This window comes from Paroedura picta, chromosome 8, assembly GCF_049243985.1.
Source record: "Paroedura picta isolate Pp20150507F chromosome 8, Ppicta_v3.0, whole genome shotgun sequence".
Classification (NCBI taxonomy): Eukaryota; Metazoa; Chordata; class Lepidosauria; order Squamata; family Gekkonidae; genus Paroedura; species Paroedura picta.
In genome coordinates this window covers 104,372,363-104,391,945 of record NC_135376.1, presented here as the reverse complement: position 1 = coordinate 104,391,945, position 19,583 = coordinate 104,372,363, and the positions used below count along the sequence as shown (strand labels likewise).

General features: G+C 51.5%; 1 long non-coding RNA gene across 2 annotated transcripts in view; it reads left to right on the top strand.

Moving 5' to 3' along the window:
- The window catches only part of LOC143842753 (uncharacterized), a 36,805-nt gene extending 23,707 nt beyond the window's left edge, over window positions 1–13,098 (top strand). For both annotated transcript variants that reach the window (XR_013233339.1, XR_013233340.1), the window contains exons 2-5: window positions 620–717; window positions 3,249–3,317; window positions 3,556–3,653; window positions 13,030–13,098. This is a non-coding gene — a long non-coding RNA (uncharacterized LOC143842753). The remainder of the gene's footprint in view (window positions 1–619; window positions 718–3,248; window positions 3,318–3,555; window positions 3,654–13,029) is intronic.
- The last annotated feature ends 6,485 nt before the right edge of the window (window positions 13,099–19,583 follow it).

Genomic DNA, 19,583 nt, shown 5'->3' with positions numbered 1-19,583 from the left:
GATTGCGTTTCCGTTCCTAGTTCAGCCAGGAACCTAACCGCATATCCCTGGTTGGTGCCCATGCCTAGGGGATGGTTTGAGTGGGGCAGGGAGTGGTGTGAATGGAGTGGTGTGTGTGTGTGTGTGTGTGTGTGAGGAGGGGCTCCCTTAGTTAAGGTATGAAGGGGAAGTAGTGCACAGGTTGAAATAGATGTACTCGGGCTTGTAGCCGCCAGTTGATGCTGGCCAACCGAAGGCAGTGGAGGAGCCTGGAGGATGCCGGTGGAGGGAAGGGCAGGAGCCGTCCCTGCTTACCACGGGTTTTCCTTGTAGGGATACCTCAGGGGAGTTTTGATGAGGTTCTCCTGCAAGCCCTCATGGCAGTCGTGGCCACTGAAAGAGGTGAGCGATGTTCCCCAACTCCTTCGCTTGCCTCTCTGCCCCTCCTGGTCCCCAGTGGGTGGGTTGGGCAAGGAGGGCTTGTGACCTGTATGCCAGCAACGGGGAAGGCAGTGTCTGGGAGAGCTAAACCTTGGGCTCACTGTGTGCTCTTTCAGGAAGTGGGAAGGGGAGCGGGCTGAGGGGGAAGGGGCCTTGAGTTCTCAGACTGGCCTTGTAGACTTGTTGTCTGTTTCTTCAGCAGACTGAGGAAGCTTGCAGATCGAGGCCATCCAGAGAGGAGGAGAGCTGATCGGGAGAGGAGGGCCACGTGCGAAGAGACGGGGGAGCATCCAGAAGGCAAGTTCTTCCGCGGAGGCGGAAGGGCTTGCTAAGCAGGGGGCACCAGGTGACCCGAAGCCTGGCCTGATGCCACGCCTGAAGCTCCTGATGACGTTGGCTGGCAGAAGCTGGCGGCAGTCGGCCGGGGGGTGGGGGTGGGCATCAGTGGTAGGTAGCTGGGGGGAGGGGGTTGCGTAGGGATGCAAAGTGAGAGTGTGAGTGAGCGAGTGAGTGAGTGCAACCCTGCGTGCCCATCCGTTCCGACGGACAGGGACCGAATGCCCATTCGTTTCGACGGACAGGGCTTGAGTGCCCATCTGCTGCGGCGGACAGGGCTTGAGCGCTCCGCTGTCTGGACGGACAGGGCTTGCGAGCCCATCCGTTCGCAGGGACAGAGTTTGAGTGCCAGTCCACACAGATGAACGGAGCACAGTGCCCGACCCTTCAGATGGCCGGAGCACGGGTGCACGTCCCATGAAGTGGACGCCGCTGGGGTGCCTGTCTCTTCGCATGGACGGAGCCGGGGGCCTCGTCCCTTCGTGTGGACTGAGGTGGGGTGCCCGTTCCTTCTGGTGGACAGAACGTGTGTGTGTGTGTGAGTGTGCGTGTGTGTGGACGGAGAGTGAATGCGAGGGGTAGGCATGGGCACCAAGCGGTTCACCAACTGAAGTTCATGACGATTTTTAGCCTGCCGTCACAAACTTCCATGAACTTTTCAAGAATTGGTGGCGGTTCGTGTTTTGAGCAGAGAGCAGGGCTTTAAAGGCACTCAGGGCCGTCCCCTTAAACCTCTGCTTTCTTTTTTTGTCCCGTGCTGCTGTTTTTCGCGGCTTCCCCGGGGACCGGAACGCAGGGGCCGAAAGGGACTCCGAGCCCTTTTCTTTTTTTACTAGACCGTTTTGGTTCAGTAAAGAGAGAAACGATACAGCTTGCATATTACAGGACGACTATTCCAAGATAGGGAAAAAACAACAAAACACACACACATCAGGCTGCCATTTCCCTATGCTTCTCTTCTTCTTGTACATCTCCCTAACGCCGTAGATGACATACTGATGCTTCTTCCCCCCAGGCTTACATAGCCAGTCTGAAAGTCCAGGATTTCTCTCCACCTCCTTCCCCCCCGCCCCAATCTGATCTCCTATGGGACTCCGCTTTCTTCTGGATTGCAAAGTTCTTGCCTTTTGCTTCAAGAACGCAAGGGTTGCTGGTGTCCCGTATTCTAACGCTTTGTCTAATCAGTCAGTAGTAGCTGGTCAGGATTCTGTTTTCCTTCTTGTTGCTTGAAGGATCCTAGCAGCTGCTTTTGCCATGCAGTGAACAAAGTAGCTGGACGTGTGGGGGAGTTTTCATGTTCTGTTTCCTTACGTCCATATTGTATACTGTGCTAATTGCCCTTTCAATCTCTTTTGCCTCTCCTCATGAATCCTATTCCAGCATTCCCAGGCTTTCTGGCAAGTCCTCCAGATGCGAAAAAACCATGCATCTGTCTCCTGCCATTCCCAGCATTGGCCGATAGGAGTTTTTGCCGTTCCTGCTCTACCTTGGGAAGCAGCAAGCTACCTAAAAAGCATCTTATGTTTTCTGTTAACATCTGACATTCAGTGTCCCCACAATGACTCCCACTGGGCCAGGCTTCTCTTCTTTCCAAGGCTTCAAGCCCATTGTGGCACGCAGTCTTTAACATGTCAACTTCTGGAGTCACCCTGCAATAACGATATGTTTTGAATGGCCCGCTAGCAAATGAGCATAAGCAGGTTTCCTTCAGTCACTGGTTATTCCCTTGTAGAGCCTGCTGGAGGTTAAATTAGCCAAGCTACAGTCTTCCCTTCAGCCTTAATAATTTGCCGTTCCTTCCCCTCTCCAAAATTACACTGTCTCATTCTGTTTTTTTTCTTTTGAAGTTTGCGTATCGAAGCCATTGGCCAAAGCGATGGGCTTGGTCTCTTTTGACACTGAAACGATATGTTTAGCAAGCAGTCTCAAGCTTTACTCTTGATCTTTCCTCTGGATCATTCTCAGCAGTTTTTTTTTTTTAATCCTCAGTCCTTATGAATGGCTTCCTTAGGGTCCATTCTCTCTGTTGTCACACTGCTTCCTTCCTTGAGGGTCCGGAATCCAGTCCGTACTCTCAACCGGTGCTGCCGCTGGTTTGTAGGACTTCATATGCGAAGCTGCAAGGCAACTCCTAGTCCTCTTCGGCCCCTTATTTCTCCTCCCGACGCGCCGTTCGGATTGCGGTTCCGTTCCTAGTTCAGCCAGGAACCTAACCGCATATCCCTGGTTGGTGCCCATGCCTAGGGGATGGTTTGAGTGGGGCAGGGAGTGGTGTGAATGGAGTGGTGTGTGTGTGTGTGTGTGTGTGTGTGTGAGGAGGGGCTCCCTTAGTTAAGGTATGAAGGGGAAGTAGTGCACAGGTTGAAATAGATGTACTCGGGCTTCCAGCCGCCAGTTGATGCTGGCCAACCGAAGGCAGTGGAGGAGCCAGGAGGATGCCGGTGTAGGGAAGGGCAGGAGCCGTCCCTGCTTACCACGGGTTTTCCTTGTAGGGATACCCCGGGGGAGTTTTGATGAGGTTCTCCTGCAAGCCCTCAAGGCAGTCGTGGCCACTGAAAGAGGTGAGCGATGTTCCCCAACTCCTTCGCTTGCCTCTCTGCCCCTCCTGGTCCCCAGTGGGTGGGTTGGGCAAGGAGGGCTTGTGACCTGTATGCCAGCAACGGGGAAGGCAGTGTCTGGGAGAGCTAAACCTTGGGCTCACTGTGTGCTCTTTCGGGAAGTGGGCAGGGGAGCGGGCTGAGGTGGAAGGGGCCCTGAGTTCTCAGACTGGCCTTGTAGACTTGTTGTCTGTTTCTTCAGCAGACTGAGGAAGCTTGCAGATCGAGGCCATCCAGAGAGGAGGAGAGCTGATCGGGAGAGGAGGGCCACGTGCGAAGAGACGGGGGAGCATCCAGAAGGCAAGTTCTTCCGCGGAGGCGGAAGGGCTTGCTAAGCAGGGGGCACCAGGCGACCCGAAGCCTGGCGTGATGCCACGCCTGAAGCTCCTGATGACGTTGGCTGGCAGAAGCTGGCGGCAGTCGGCCGGGGGGTGGGGGTGGGCATCAGTGGTAGGTAGCTGGGGGGAGGGGGTTGCGTAGGGATGCAGAGTGAGAGTGTGAGTGAGCGAGTGAGTGAGTGCAACCCTGCGTGCCCATCCGTTCCGATGGACAGGGACCGAACGCCCATTCGTTTCGACGGACAGGGCTTGAGTGCCCATCTGCTGCGGCAGACAGGGCTTGAGCGCTCATTTGTCTGGACGGACAGGGTTTGCGAGCCCATCCGTTCGCAGGGACAGAGTTTGAGTGCCAGTCCACACAGATGAATGGAGCACAGTGCCCGACCCTTCAGATGGCCGGAGCACGGGTGCACGTCCCATGAAGAGGACGCAGCTGGGGTGCCCGTCCCTTCGCATGGACGGAGCCGGGGGCCTCGTCCCTTCGTGTGGACTGAGGTGGGGTGCCCGTTCCTTCTGGTGGACAGAACGTGTGTGTGTGTGTGTGAGTGTGTGTGTGTGTGTGTGGACGGAGAGTGAATGCGAGGGGTAGGCATGGGCACCAAGCGGTTCACCAACTGAAGTTCATGACGATTTTTAGCCTGCCGTCACAAACTTCCATGAACTTTTCAAGAATTGGTGGCGGTTCGTGTTTTGAGCAGAGAGCAGGGCTTTAAAGGCACTCAGTGCCTGTTACCCAAATTGCTGAACACGTGTCCCAAAACACGTATCTTTGAGCTTGTGGGGAATATTAGCTCAAATGCTGCGAGAGGGGGGTAACTTAGCGTTATCCGATCGTTACCTTTGTATACGAGGGTTTATTACACCTGTAGGAACTCAAGGCAAACACAGATTTAAATGTTAAAATATTAATATAAGCTTTTATTGAAAGGAAAATAACAAAAGTACACACAAATAGCTAACACACATACAAGCAGTCATATAGAGAAGGGGGAGGAAGAGTGGAAGGCTTGATAGTTACCTGTCCGGGGAGTGGTGGATCAGAGGAAGAAGCACGAACCAGCGTGGGAGGTCCCGGGTTGGAAGACACTCAGAGTGGCTGTGTGAAGCCACAGTTTTCATTGGATTTTGGGAAGGGGGCTACGTTACAAGGCTCAGGTAAGCATGTGCTGGAAGTTTCCAGGGTCCCCAGAGATTAGGACAATACCTGGCCAAGTGGGGGGGTGATGGCCGTAAATGGATTTGGATAAAGTTATTAATGGCTCTGAGGAAGAGAGCCATCAGGTCTAGCTGGCAGGATGTGGGGAGGAGATTTCCCCTGGCAGAGGGGCCAAGTGTGAAAAATGTTGCAAGACAAAGGATTTTCCTATGAGCCCTTAGGCAAACAGGAGGAAGCCAGTCCACTCGCTTAGAAATACAATGGGGGGGGGGGAGCTGATGCGAGCTTGAGTCCAGCTCAACACGCACCTCTGGGTCAGGCAAAGGCTGTCATTCCAAACCTGAGGCAGAGATGGAGTCTGGCCTGGCTTGGCCGACCCTAGCAGTGTTGTCTTGGCTTTAGCTTAAGCCTAGACTAGTGCGTGGTGCCATTGGTTATAGAAGACAGTGTGCTTGTCAATGAGGCAGGGGGCCCTGCCACACTTAACAATCCCCCCTCTGGAGCGAATTTTATTTCCATTTATTCGCTCCAGACCAATATATACTGCATTAGTGGTGGCAAAGATTGAAATTCAGCCTAGAAATTCAGAGAGAAAAGTGGGGCCATCTTCTGCCACTACAAAAACTACAAAAACTTAAGCCAAATTAAAAACAAAACACATTTAGGAGGGGTTTGGGTGACTTAAGGAAAGCTGTGAAGTTGCAGTTCCTCTTTACCACTACCACTCAAAACTAAATGTAACATACATGAACTATGAACTAGCTAAGCGTGAGGGTCTCCACCATATGAATAAAGCAATGAACCAATGCAAACTAATACGTTGAGCAAGGCAATCTAGCAAACAATAGACAAAAAGCAAATGCAGGGAAAACCAAATTCTATGCAGGCAGGAAACTGTGGGCAGTACCTGAGCAATATTTTAGAATGCAAGCACTAGGCATTCCTAAAAATGCTGGCAATGAATATCAAGCAATTACTATGAAGCAAGCAGAAAGTGGCAGAAACTAAAAAGTTAGACAATGAACTAAGCAATGGCCTCTAATAAGCAATGCAATAAGAACAAGGTAAAGCTAAGCAATTTAGCAAAACTTACATACATAAACTAGCAAACTATTTGCTACATTCTCAATCTAAAAAAATGGATACATTGTACACAATGAAAAATGTATATTTACAGCAAAAATGTAGGGTGGCAGAGGTGGCAGTCACCTTCCCAATAAATGCAGAGGCAAATTATTCCCGTTCCCACCCCTCCCTCCCTCCCTCCCAAGAATCTTCTTGGCAGGTTGGCAAGGTCTTCTGATGCCCTCCCCCCCTTGCTTCCAGGAAAAGAGTGGCGGCAGAGCGGCTGCAGCAAAGTCTCCCAGGGAGGGTGGCATCAAGCATTATTCGTGTCAAGGCTTACAATAGGGGAGCCGCGAGATCTTTGGGGCAAACCGGGAACAATTGGCATCTGCGGGAAATCTGTAGCAGGGAAACAAGCTGACAGGTTTGGTTATGGATTCCCGAGCAGCGGGAACCCAGGGAGCTGGATAGGGAAAACGAGAATCTGGTGTTTTAGGCTTGGGGAGAGGAGGTCAAAGGTGGGGGCTGTGGGGAAGAGGGAACAATAATCTCCTGTTGAGGAGGAAGAGTAGGGGAAGCATTTCCAAGAGAGAGCACAGCAAAGACTAGAAGGAGAAAGGAACGGGGGTTGTAGCAGGGGCTACATACACAGGTGCAAAATGCCTCAGGAAAGGGCCTCCCCCCCCCCTTGCGTCCGAGAGCAGGCAAGGTCTTTGTCCCTATTTCCCTTTACCCTGGATCAAACTGGAGGAAGGTTTCTGCTACACCTTCCAAAGCAGGCTCTCCTGAATTGCTCAGTGAGAGTTGTTTGACCACAACGGTTGTGGTGGGGGCTGGAGGTTTGACCTCCAGGGGCTCTTCAGTGGCACAATCCTCCTGGGGATTGTCCGATTGTCCTTTCCATTCCTTGAACTGGACACAGTGGAAATACTTCAACCAGATGCTCCCATTCTTAGGCAGAGCAACCTGGTATCCTTAAAGGGATAGACTGTTCCTGTGCATGGGCAGAGGGTCTTTATTGGCTGCCTGATTAGCTAGATTTTCATTCAAAACAAAAAAAAAATGACAAAAAGATGTTCTAATTGCCAATTAAAAATAAAAAGACAAAATGTAAAAGGGAAGAAAAATCTGTAAAGGACGCATTTCCCAAAGAGGATCTGTGACTTCCCCCCCTTGCTTCCCTGAGGTGGGGGTCAGTCTTTAAAGAAACAAAACTTCTTCCCTTCCGGATTTGAGAAGAAAGAATACTTTCTGTGCTGTTAAAGTTTCTTAGTTATGTAGATTAGTTGCTTCCCTGGGGGAGAGCAAGGCATGAGTCATAGGCCTGAGTGCCTAGGAAGGCAGTTAGACAAAGAGAGTCTTTTTTAAGATTGCAAAATAGTAGCTGTTTCAGTGTGAATGCAACTATCAGTGGAGGCTCTACCAATTGCAGCCAAATTTAAAATTTGGAGGTTTAAAAGTAAAAATGGAAGCACACATGTTGAACAATTATTGTGAACTTGGATTTTGGAACTCTGTACAGGTTCAGAGGCAGGGTTTCCTTCCTGACTCTGAGATGTGGGAACTGAGAATATTTCCTCTTCTTTAAAGACAAGATGTGAAGCTGGGTTGCTGGATCTGCTGTATTTTCTTTTCAATTTACTATCTGTGTGGCTTTGGAAATCCAGTACATTTTGCAAATGTGTTTTTACTTTTAAAAGTTCACTCTGGAATTCCTTGTTTTTCTCATTAAGATCCTTAATTTCTAGATCTTGTTTCTGGGTAAGAGTTTTAAATTTCTCTATTTCCTTCTGCCAATCCTTAGGGGATTCAGAAGAAATTTCTAGGGGGCTAGTTTTCTGTAGCTCATATCTAAGTATGTCTCTGTTCCTTTTCTCTCTAATGGCCTTTACAAAAGCACACATGAGCACAGATGTGGGTTGGTTATCATACTGGGTCATGTCTGCCCCAGTATTTCTAAGTTCCCGCCACAGAAAAATCCGGTCACCAATTTTATTCTGCTGCCGAAGGGCAGAATCTCTATTAGGTTTGGGATTATTCTGGGGGAAGTTACTATAAGAAAAACCACTCTGTTTCTTATCCCTGTTTTGGGCAGGGGAAGGTGGCTGTGGGCGCTCTGCTGAGTTGGCAGTAGCAAGGGCTAGTTTTCCCAGAGGCTGCCTGTTGAACTGGGCCATGTCCAATCTTGCCTCCTTGAGCCCGGCCCGGCCCAGAAGTATCTCCTTAGGCAGGTTTCCGGGTGCTGAGGCTGTTTCTGGGCAGAGGGAACTGCCTGCTGAGGGTTCCCAAGAGGTGTTGGGGGAGGCACAGCAGTTTGGGTGCCAAGGGAAGACTCTGCACTTTGGCCAGAGAGCGTTTTCCCTGCTCCAAAGCTGCTGTGTCTCCTGTTTCTTCTACGTTTCAAATGCGAGCCACTGTTGGCATAAGTGACCGCCTGCACTGGTTCCTGGGAGCCTTTCTTGGGATGCTTGACTCGAGAACCTTGAGCATAGGCCGCCTCACGGAAAAGGTCGCCAGCAAGCCGTACCTTCTCCTTGAGCGCATACCAAGTGATGTTGGTCGGGTTGAACAAGCCTATAGCAATTTTTGTTCTGGTGTTGAGACCATTGTAGAACGGGGTCTTAAAATTGTCTACATTAAAGTTCCATATACCCTGGGCATTTGCCTGAACCTTCTCAGCTAACTGCGCAAGAAAGCACTTGCGGCTTGAATAGCTTTCAGGGTTCTCATCCGGGCCTTGCTTGTCCATGAGGAACAGTAGCTCTGCTGATTGGCCTGGCCATAGCAACTTGGCTATTTCACGGGCCCAATTCATTGGACCTAACTGTGCCATATTACGTTGGAGTAGGCCATTCCGTAAGGCTTGTGTGTCTGGTCCAGTAGCACACACCCTTACCAATTGGCACAGATCCTCCCCGCTGGCAGTGGGGTACTGCTCTAGAGTTGAATACAGCCATTGCACGCCAGTGTCCCTGTTGAGAGGGCCCAACTGGTCACCAATAGCCTTCGCTTCATGAGGCTTCCAAATCATGACTCTCTCCTGGTTGGTAACCTCGACATGGCCGTTTGCCATGTGCCTCCGGACTGTCTCATGCTGGACAGGATGGACCGGAGTGGGGGTTTCCGTCCAATCAAGGTGGATTGGCGGATGTGAGACAGCCTCTGCTGGCAGTACCTGCTCGGTGTGAGACAGGTCTGGCAGGGAAGGGAGTGTCTCGGGGTGCACAGTTGCAATGAGAGCAGTCTGAAGCCCCAATTTCTGCTTCAGACTTTCAATTTCACGGCGGCACACATCATGGCTTATGGCAGAGACTTGTGCTGCTTTTTCCCTAGCCAGAAATTGTGTTGCACTCTGTGCCTGATCATGCAGCTTGCCCAATTCTTCCATCTTAGCAGAGGCCTCTTCTGCTCTCAGAAGAGCCTGTTGGCACTGGAGATCTTTCTCCTGTACCAGATTTGCATAGTGGTTTTTGTCCACCAGCAAGTCAAACTTCTCTCCTTGCAACTGTTCTATTTTTCGGTGGAGCTTGCTAATTACAGCGTCTCGCTCCCCAATTTCTCTCTCAAGATCTTTTCCCAGGGACTCAAGGCGAGTTTCTGTATCAGAGAGCTTGAGTGCATACTCACGCTCCTGATTTTCCAATGCTAGTCGGAGGTCCCGTTCCAAACTTTCCGATGCTGTTTGGAGTTCTCTAATCTGTGCCACACTGTCCTGCAGTGCAATGTAGAGACCCCAGGCAGCATGGGTACTCACACTTCCCAGTTTCAGCCTCCTGGAGTCACAGTATGACTGAAAAGTCTCTGTAAGTTTCTCCAGGGGATTTGGGTCTTTAAAGAACCCAGGTTTCCAGGGGTTGCACCCCTTTGACATGACCCACTTGGTCAGCTGGTCTACCCTGTCCTTGCTCTGAAAGGCTTCAGCAAGAACAATCTTTGCAGCCATCCCTTATGGCAGCAGTTACCCAAACACTCAAAGAGATAGGGGAAATCCTACAGGCAACGCACCCAAGAATTAACCCAAAGATTGCTGGCACCGAGCTCCGGTATGCAGCAATAGAAAGACCAGGCCTGTGTCCTCTGTCTCTGCAGAGTGATTACAGCCTGCACCAACCCTGATTCACGGTATATACAGCACATGAACAGGAGGAAACAAAAAAGGGGGGGGGGTTGGCACGGTGTCCTTTCTTGCCCTGCACTTAACGGGAGTGCCCGAAGTCAGGAGGAGCACCTGCAAACCTCGACTGATTCACGGTATCTACAGCTCGTGATCAGAGGAGGAGGAAGAGGAGCCCTAATTCACGGTATATACAGCACATGAAAGGGCACACCTCAGCTCTGCCTTAGCGAAGGTCAGATGCATGATGGCGGGGTTCCCTATCGCACGCTACCGTGGTGGGAGACACCCAGTGGGTCTGAAAGACGCAATGTGTAGCTTAAGCCTAGACTAGTGCGTGGTGCCATTGGTTATAGAAGACAGTGTGCTTGTCAATGAGGCAGGGGGCCCTGCCACACTTAACAGGCCGTCCCCTTAAACCTCTGCTTTCTTTTTTTGTCCCGTGCCGCGGTTTTTCGCGGCCTCCCCGAGGACGGGAACGCAGGGGCCGAAAGGGACTCCGAGCCCTTTTCTTTTTTTACTAGACCGTTTTGGTTTAGTAAAGAGAGAAACGATTCAGTGTCCCCACAATGACTCCCACTGAGCCACGCTTCTCTTCTTTCCAAGGCTTCAAGCCCATTGTGGCGCGCAGTCTTTAACTTGTCAACTTCTGGAGTCACCCTGCAATAACGATATGTTTTGAATGGCCCGCTAGCAACCCTGCGTGCCCATCCGTTCCGACGGACAGGGACCGAATGCCCATTCGTTTCGACGGACAGGGCTTGAGTGCCCATCTGCTGCGGCGGACAGGGCGTGAGCGCTCCTCTGTCTGGACGGACAGGGCTTGCGAGCCCATCCGTTCGCAGGGACAGAGGTTGAGTGCCAGTCCACACAGATGAACGGAGCACAGTGCCCGACCCTTCAGATGGCCGGAGCACGGGTGCACGTCCCATGAAGTGGACGCAGCTGGGTTGCCCGTCCCTTCGTATGGACGGAGCCGGGGGCCTCGTCCCTTCGTGTGGACTGAGGTGGGGTGCCCGTTCCTTCTGGTGGACAGAACGTGTGTGTGTGTGTGTGTGTGTGTGTGTGTGTGGACGGAGAGTGAATGCGAGGGGTAGGCATGGGCACCAAGCGGTTCACCAACTGAAGTTCATGACGATTTTTAGCCTGCCGTCACAAACTTCCATGAACTTTTCAAGAATTGGTGGCGGTTCGTGTTTTGAGCAGAGAGCAGGGCTTTAAAGGCACTCAGGGCCGTCCCCTTAAACCTCTGCTTTCTTTTTTTGTCCCGTGCCGCTGCTTTTCGCGGCCTCCCGGGGGACGGGAACGCAGGGGCCGAAAGGGACTCCGAGCCCTTTTCTTTTTTTACTAGACCGTTTTGGTTCAGTAAAGAGAGAAACGATACAGCTTGCATATTACAGGACGACTATTCCAAGATAGGGAAAAAACAACAAAACACACACACATCAGGCTGCCATTTCCCTATGCTTCTCTTCTTCTTGTACATCTCCCTAACGCCGTAGATGACATACTGATGCTTCTTCCCCCCAGGCTTACATAGCCAGTCTGAAAGTCGAGGATTTCTCTCCACCTCCTTCCCCCCCGCCCCAATCTGATCTCCTATGGGACTCCGCTTTCTTCTGGATTGCAAAGTTCTTGCCTTTTGCTTCAAGAACGCAAGGGTTGCTGGTGTCCCGTATTCTAACGCTTTGTCTAATCAGACAGTAGTAGCTGGTCAGGATTCTGTTTTCCATCTTGTTGCATGAAGGATCCTAGCAGCTGCTTTTGCCATGCAGTGAACAAAGTAGCTGGACGTGTGGGGGAGTTTTCATGTTCTGTTTCCTTACGTCCATATTGTATACTGTGCTAATTGCCCTTTCAATCTCTTTTGCCTCTCCTCATGAATCATATTCCAGCATTCCCCGGCTTTCTGGCAAGTCCTCCAGATGCGAAAAAACCATGCATCTGTCTCCTGCCATTCCCAGCATTGGCCGATAGGAGTTTTTGCCATTCCTGCTCTACCTTGGGAAGCAGCAAGCTACCTAAAAAGCGTCTTATGTTTTCTGTTAACATCTGACATTCAGTGTCCCCACAATGACTCCCACTGGGCCAGGCTTCTCTTCTTTCCAAGGCTTCAAGCCCATTGTGGCACGCAGACTTTAACTTGTCAACTTCTGGAGTCACACTGCAATAACGATATGTTTTGAATGGCCCGCTAGCAAATGAGCATAAGCAGGCCTCCTTCAGTCACTGGTTATTGCCTTGTAGAGCCTGCTGGAGGTTAAATTAGCCAAGCTACAGTCTTCCCTTCAGCCTTAATAATTTGCCGTTCCTTCCCCTCTCCAAAATTACACTGTCTCATTCTGTTTTTTTTCTTTTGAAGTTTGCGTATCGAAGCCATTGGCCAAAGCGATGGGCTTGGTCTCTTTTGACACTGAAACGATATGTTTAGCAAGCAGTCTCAAGCTTTACTCTTGATCTTTCCTCTGGATCATTCTCAGCAGTTTTTTTTAAAATCCTCAGTCCTTATGAATGGCTTCCTTAGGGTCCATTCTCTCTGTTTTCACACTGCTCCCTTCCTTGAGGGTCCGGAATCCAGTCCGTACTCTCAACCGGTGCTGCCGCTGGTTTGTAGGACTTCATATGCGAAGCTGCGAGGCAACTCCTAGTCCTCTTCGGCCCCTTATTTCTCCTCCCGACGCGCCGTTCGGATTGCGGTTCCGTTCCTAGTTCAGCCAGGAACCTAACCGCATATCCCTGTTTGGTGCCCATGCCTAGGGGATGGTTTGAGTGGGGCAGGGAGTGGTGTGAATGGAGTGGTGTGTGTGTGTGTGTGTGTGTGTGTGAGGAGGGGCTCCCTTAGTTAAGGTATGAAGAGGAAGTAGTGCACAGGTTGAAATAGATGTACTCGGGCTTGCAGCCGCCAGTTGATGCTGGCCAACCGAAGGCAGTGGAGGAGCCTGGAGGATGCCGGTGTAGGGAAGGGCAGGAGCCGTCCCTGCTTACCACAGGTTTTCCTTGTAGGGATACCCCGGGGGAGTTTTGATGAGGTTCTCCTGCAAGCCCTCAAGGCAGTCGTGGCCACTGAAAGAGGTGAGCGATGTTCCCCAACTCCTTCGCTTGCCTCTCTGCCCCTCCTGGTCCCCAGTGGGTGGGTTGGGCAAGGAGGGCTTGTGACCTGTATGCCAGCAACGGGGAAGGCAGTGTCTGGGAGAGCTAAACCTTGGGCTCACTGTGTGCTCTTTCGGGAAGTGGAAAGGGGAGCGGGCTGAGGTGGAAGGGGCCCTGAGTTCTCAGACTGGCCTTGTAGACTTGTTGTCTGTTTCTTCAGCAGACTTAGGAAGCTTGCAGAACGAGGCCATCCAGAGAGGAGGAGAGCTGATCGGGAGAGGAGGGCCACGTGCGAAGAGACGGGGGAGCATCCAGAAGGCAAGTTCTTCCGCGGAGGCGGAAGGGCTTGCTAAGCAGGGGGCACCAGGCGACCCGAAGCCTGGCGTGATGCCACGCCTGAAGCTCCTGATGAAGTTGGCTGGCAGAAGCTGGCGGCAGTCGGCCGGGGGGTGGGGGTGGGCATCAGTTGTAGGTAGCTGGGGGGAGGGGGTTGCGTAGGGATGCAGAGTGAGAGTGTGAGTGAGCGAGTGAGTGAGTGCAACCCTGCGTGCCCATCCGTTCCGACGGACAGGGACTGAACGCCCATTCGTTTCGACGGATAGGGCTTGAGTGCCCATCTGCTGCGGCAGACAGGGCTTGAGCGCTCCTCTGTCTGGACGGACAGGGTTTGCGAGCCCATCCGTTCGCAGGGACAGAGTTTGAGTGCCAGTCCACACAGATGAACGGAGCACAGTGCCCGACCCTTCAGATGGCCAGAGCACGGGTGCACGTCCCATGAAGAGGACGCAGCTGGGGTGCCCGTCCCTTCGCATGGACGGAGCCAGGGGCCTCGTCCCTTCGTGTGGACTGAGGTGGGGTGCCCGTTCCTTCTGGTGGACAGAACGTTTGTGTGTGTGTGTGAGTGTGTGTGTGTGTGTGTGGACGGAGAGTGAATGCGAGGGGTAGGCATGGGCACCAAGCGGTTCACCAACTGAAGTTCATGACGATTTTTAGCCTGCCGTCACAAACTTCCATGAACTTTTCAAGAATTGGTGGCGGTTCGTGTTTTGAGCAGAGAGCAGGGCTTTAAAGGCACTCAGGGCCGTCCCCTTAAACCTCTGCTTTCTTATTTTGTCCCGTGCCGCTGTTTTTCGCGGCCTCCCCGGGGACGGGAACGCAGGGGCCGAAAGGGACTCCGAGCCCTTTCTTTTTTTACTAGACCGTTTTGGTTCAGTAAAGAGAGAAACGATAAAGCTTGCATATTACAGGACTACTATTCCAAGATAGGGAAAAAACAACAAAACACACACACATGAGGCTGCCATTTCCCTATGCTTCTCTTCTTCTTGTACATCTCCCTAACGCCGTAGATGACATACTGATGCTTCTTCCCCCCAGGCTTACATAGCCAGTCTGAAAGTCGAGGATTTCTCTCCACCTCCTTCCCCCCCGCCCCAATCTGATCTCCTATGGGACTCCGCTTTCTTCTGGATTGCAAAGTTCTTGCCTTTTGCTTCAAGAACGCAAGGGTTGCTGGTGTCCCGTATTCTAACGCTTTGTCTAATCAGTCAGTAGTAGCTGGTCAGGATTCTGTTTTCCATCTTGTTGCATGAAGGATCCTAGCAGCTGCTTTTGCCATGCAGTGAACAAAGTAGCTGGACGTGTGGGGGAGTTTTCATGTTCTGTTTCCTTATGTCCATATTGTATACTGCGCTAATTGCCCTTTCAATCTCTTTTGCCTCTCCTCATGAATCATATTCCAGCATTCCCAGGCTTTCTGGCAAGTCCTCCACATGCGAAAAAACCATGCATCTGTCTCCTGCCGTTCCCAGCATTGGCCGATAGGAGTTTTTGCCATTCCTGCTCTACCATGGGAAGCAGCAAGCTACCTAAAAAGCATCTTATCCCCGTTTTCTGTTAACATCTGACATTCAGTGTCCCCACAATGACTCCCACTGGGCCAGGCTTCTCTTCTTTCCAAGGCTTCAAGCCCATTGTGGCGCGCAGTCTTTAACTTGTCAACTTCTGGAGTCACCCTGCAATAATGATATGTTTTGAATGGCCCGCTAGCAAATGAGCATAAGCAGGACTCCTACAGTCACTGGTTATTCCCTTGTAGAGCCTGCTGGAGGTTAAATTAGCCAAGCTACAGTCTTCCCTTCAGCCTTAATAATTTGCCGTTCCTTCCCCTCTCCAAAATTACACTGTCTCATTCTGTTTTTTTTCTTTTGAAGTTTGCGTATCGAAGCCATTGGCCAAAGCGATGGGCTTGGTCTCTTTTGACACTGAAACGATATGTTTAGCAAGCAGTCTCAAGCGTTACTCTTGATCTTTCCTCTGGATCATTCTCAGCAGTTTTTTTTTTAAAATCCTCAGTCCTTATGAATGGCTTCCTTAGGGTCCATTCTCTCTGTTTTCACACTGCTTCCTTCCTTTAGGGTCCGGAATCCAGTCCGTACTCTCAACCGGTGCTGCCGCTGGTTTGTAGGACTTCATATGCGAAGCTGCAAGGCAACTCCTAGTCCTCTTCGGCCCCTTATTTCTCCTCCCGACGCACTGTTCGGATTGCGGTTCCGTCCCTAGTTCAGCCAGGAACCTAACCGCATATCGCTGGTTGGTGCCCATGCCTAGGGGATGGTTTGAGTGGGGCAGGGAGTGGTGTGAATGGAGTGGTGTGTGTGTGTGTGTGTGTGTGTGTGTGAGGAGGGGCTCCCTTAGTTAAGGTATGAAGGGGAGGTAGTGCACAGGTTGAAATAGATGTACTCGGGCTTGCAGCCGCCTGTTGATGCTGGCCAACCGAAAGCAGTGGAGGAGCCTGGAGGATGCCGGTGGAGGGAAGGGCAGGAGCCGTCCCTGCTTACCACGGGTTTTCCTTGTAGGGATACCCCGGGGGAGTTTTGATGAGGTTCTCCTGCAAGCCCTCAAGGCAGTCGTGGCCACTGAAAGAGGTGAGCGATGTTCCCCAACTCCTTCGCTTGCCTCTCTGCCCCTCCTGGTCCCCAGTGGGTGGGTTGGGCAAGGAGGGCTTGTGACCTGTATGCCAGCAACGGGGAAGGCAGTGTCTGGGAGAGCTAAAACTTGGGCTCACTGTGTGCTCTTTCGGGAAGTGGGAAGGGGAGCGGGCTGAGGTGGAAGGGGCCCTGAGTTCTCAGACTGGCCTTGTAGACTTGTTGTCTGTTTCTTCAGCAGACTGAGGAAGCTTGCAGATCGAGGCCATCCAGAGAGGAAGAGAGCTGATCGGGAGAGGAGGGCCACATGCGTAGAGACGGGGGAGCATCCAGAAGGCAAGTTCTTCCGCGGAGGCGGAAGGGCTTGCTAAGCAGGGGGCACCAGGCGACCCGAAGCCTGGCGTGATGCCACGCCTGAAGCTCCTGATGACGTTGGCTGGCTGAAGCTGGCGGCAGTCGGCCGGGGGGTGGGGGTGGGCATCAGTGGCAGGTAGCTGGGGGGAGGGGGTTGCGTAGGGATGCAGAGTGATAGTGTGAGTGAGCGAGTGAGTGAGTGCAACCCTGCGTGCCCATCCGTTCCGACGGACAGGGACCGAATGCCCATTCGTTTCGACGGACATTGCTTGAGTGCCCATCTGCTGCGGCGGACAGGGCTTGAGCGCTCCTCTGTCTGGACGGACAGGGCTTGCGAGCCCATCCGTTCGCAGGGACAGAGGTTGAGTGCCACTCCACACAGATGAACGGAGCACAGTGCCCGACCCTTCAGATGGCCGGAGCACGGGTGCACGTCCCCTGAAGTGGACGCAGCTGGGGTGCCCGTCCCTTCGCATGGACGGAGCCGGGGGCCTCGTCCTTTCGTGTGGACTGAGGTGGGGTGCCCGTTCCTTCTGGTGGACAGAACGTGTGTGTGTGTGTGAGTGTGTGTGTGCGTGTGGACGGAGAGTGAATGCGAGGGGTAGGCATGGGCACCAAGCGGTTCACCAACTGAAGTTCATGACGATTTTTAGCCTGCCGTCACAAACTTCCATGAAGTTTTCAAGAATTGGTGGCGGTTCGTGTTTTGAGCAGAGAGCAGGGCTTTAAAGGCACTCAGTGCCTGTTACCCAAATTGCTGAACACGTGTCCCAAAACACGTATCTTTGAGCTTGTGGGGAATATTAGCTCAAATGCTGCGAGAGGGGGGTAACTTAGCGTTATCGGATCGTTACCTTTGTATACGAGGGTTTATTACACCTGTAGGAACTCAAGGCAAACACAGATTTAAATGTTAAAATATTAATATAAGCTTTTATTGAAAGGAAAATAACAAAAGTACACACAAATAGCTAACACACATACAAGCAGTCATATAGAGAAGGGGGAGGAAGAGTGGAAGGCTTGATAGTTACCTGTCCGGGGAGTGGTGGGTCAGAGGAAGAAGCACGAACCAGCGTGGGAGGTCCCGGGTTGGAAGACACTCAGAGTGGCTGTGTGAAGCCACAGTTTTCATTGGATTTTGGGAAGGGGGCTACGTTACAAGGCTCAGGTAAGCATGTGCTGGAAGTTTCCAGGGTCCCCAGAGATTAGGACAATACCTGGCCAAGTGGGGGGGTGATGGCCGTAAATGGATTTGGATAAAGGTATTAATGGCTCTGAGGAAGAGAGCCATCAGGTCTAGCTGGCAGGATGTGGGGAGGAGATTTCCCCTGGCAGAGGGGCCAAGTGTGAAAAATGTTGCAAGACAAAGGATTTTCCTATGAGCCCTTAGGCAAACAGGAGGAAGCCAGTCCACTCGCTTAGAAATACAATGGGGGGGGGGAGCTGATGCGAGCTTGAGTCCAGAGGCACCTCTGGGTCAGGCAAAGGCTGTCATTCCAAACCTAAGGCAGAGATGGAGTCTGGCCTGGCTTGGCCGACCCTAGCAGTGTTGTCTTGGCTTTAGCTTAAGCCTAGACTAGTGCGTGGTGCCATTGGTTTTAGAAGACTGTGTGCTTGTCAATGAGGCAGGGGGCCCTGCCACACTTAACAATCCCCCCCTCTGGAGCGAATTTTATTTCCATTTATTCGCTCCAGACCAATATATACTGCATTAGTGGTGGCAAAGATTGAAATTCAGCCTAGAAATTCAGAGAGAAAAGTGGGGCCATCTTCTGCCACTACAAAAACTACAAAAACTTAAGCCAAATTAAAAACAAAACACATTTAGGAGGGGTATGGGTGACTTAAGGAAAGCTGTGAAGTTGCAGTTCCTCTTTACCACTACCACTCAAAATTAAATGTAACATACATGAACTATGAACTAGCTAAGCGTGAGGTCTCCACCATATGAATAAAGCAATGAACCAATGCAAACTAATACGTTGAGCAAGGCAATCTAGCAAACAATAGACAAAAAGAAAATGCAGGGAAAACCAAATTCTATGCAGGCAGGAAACTGTGGGCAGTACCTGAGCAATATTTTAGAATGCAAGCACTAGGCATTCCTAAAAATGCTGGCAATGAATATCAAGCAATTACTATGAAGCAGGCAGAAAGTGGCAGAAACTAAAAAGTTAGACAATGAACTAAGCAATGGCCTCTAATAAGCAATGCAATAAGAACAAGGTAAAGCTAAGCAATTTAGCAAAACTTACATACATAAACTAGCAAACTATTTGCTACATTCTCAATCTAAAAAAATGGATACATTGTACACAATGAAAAATGTATATTTACAGCAAAAATGTAGGGTGGCAGAGGTGGCAGTCACCTTCCCAATAAATACAGAGGCAAATTATTCCCGTTCCCACCCCTCCCTCCCTCCCAAGAATCTTCTTGGCAGGTTGGCAAGGTCTTCTGATGCCCTCCCCCCCTTGCTTCCAGGAAAAGAGTGGCGGCAGAGCGGCTGCAGCAAAGTCTCCCAGGGAGGGTGGCATCAAGCATTATTCATGTCAAGGCTTACAATAGGGGAGCCGCGAGATCTTTGGGGCAAACCGGGAACAATTGGCATCTGCGGGAAATCTGTAGCAGGGAAACAAGCTGACAGGTTTGGTTATGGATTCCCGAGCAGCGGGAACCCAGGGAGCTGGATAGGGAAAACGAGAATCTGGTGTTTTAGGCTTGGGGAGAGGAGGTCAAAGGTGGGGGCTGTGGGGAAGAGGGAACAATAATCTCCTGTTGAGGAGGAAGAGTAGGGGAAGCATTTCCAAGAGAGAGCACAGCAAAGACTAGAAGGAGAAAGGAACGGGGGTTGTAGCAGGGGCTACATACACAGGTGCAAAATGCCTCAGGAAAGGGCCTCCCCCCCCCCTTGCGTCCGAGAGCAGGCAAGGTCTTTGTCCCTATTTCCCTTTACCCTGGATCAAACTGGAGGAAGGTTTCTGCTACACCTTCCAAAGCAGGCTCTCCTGAATTGCTCAGTGAGAGTTGTTTGACCACAACGGTTGTGGTGGGGGCTGGAGGTTTGACCTCCAGGGGCTCTTCAGTGGCACAATCCTCCTGGGGATTGTCCGATTGTCCTTTCCATTCCTTGAACTGGACACAGTGGAAATACTTCAACCAGATGCTCCCATTCTTAGGCAG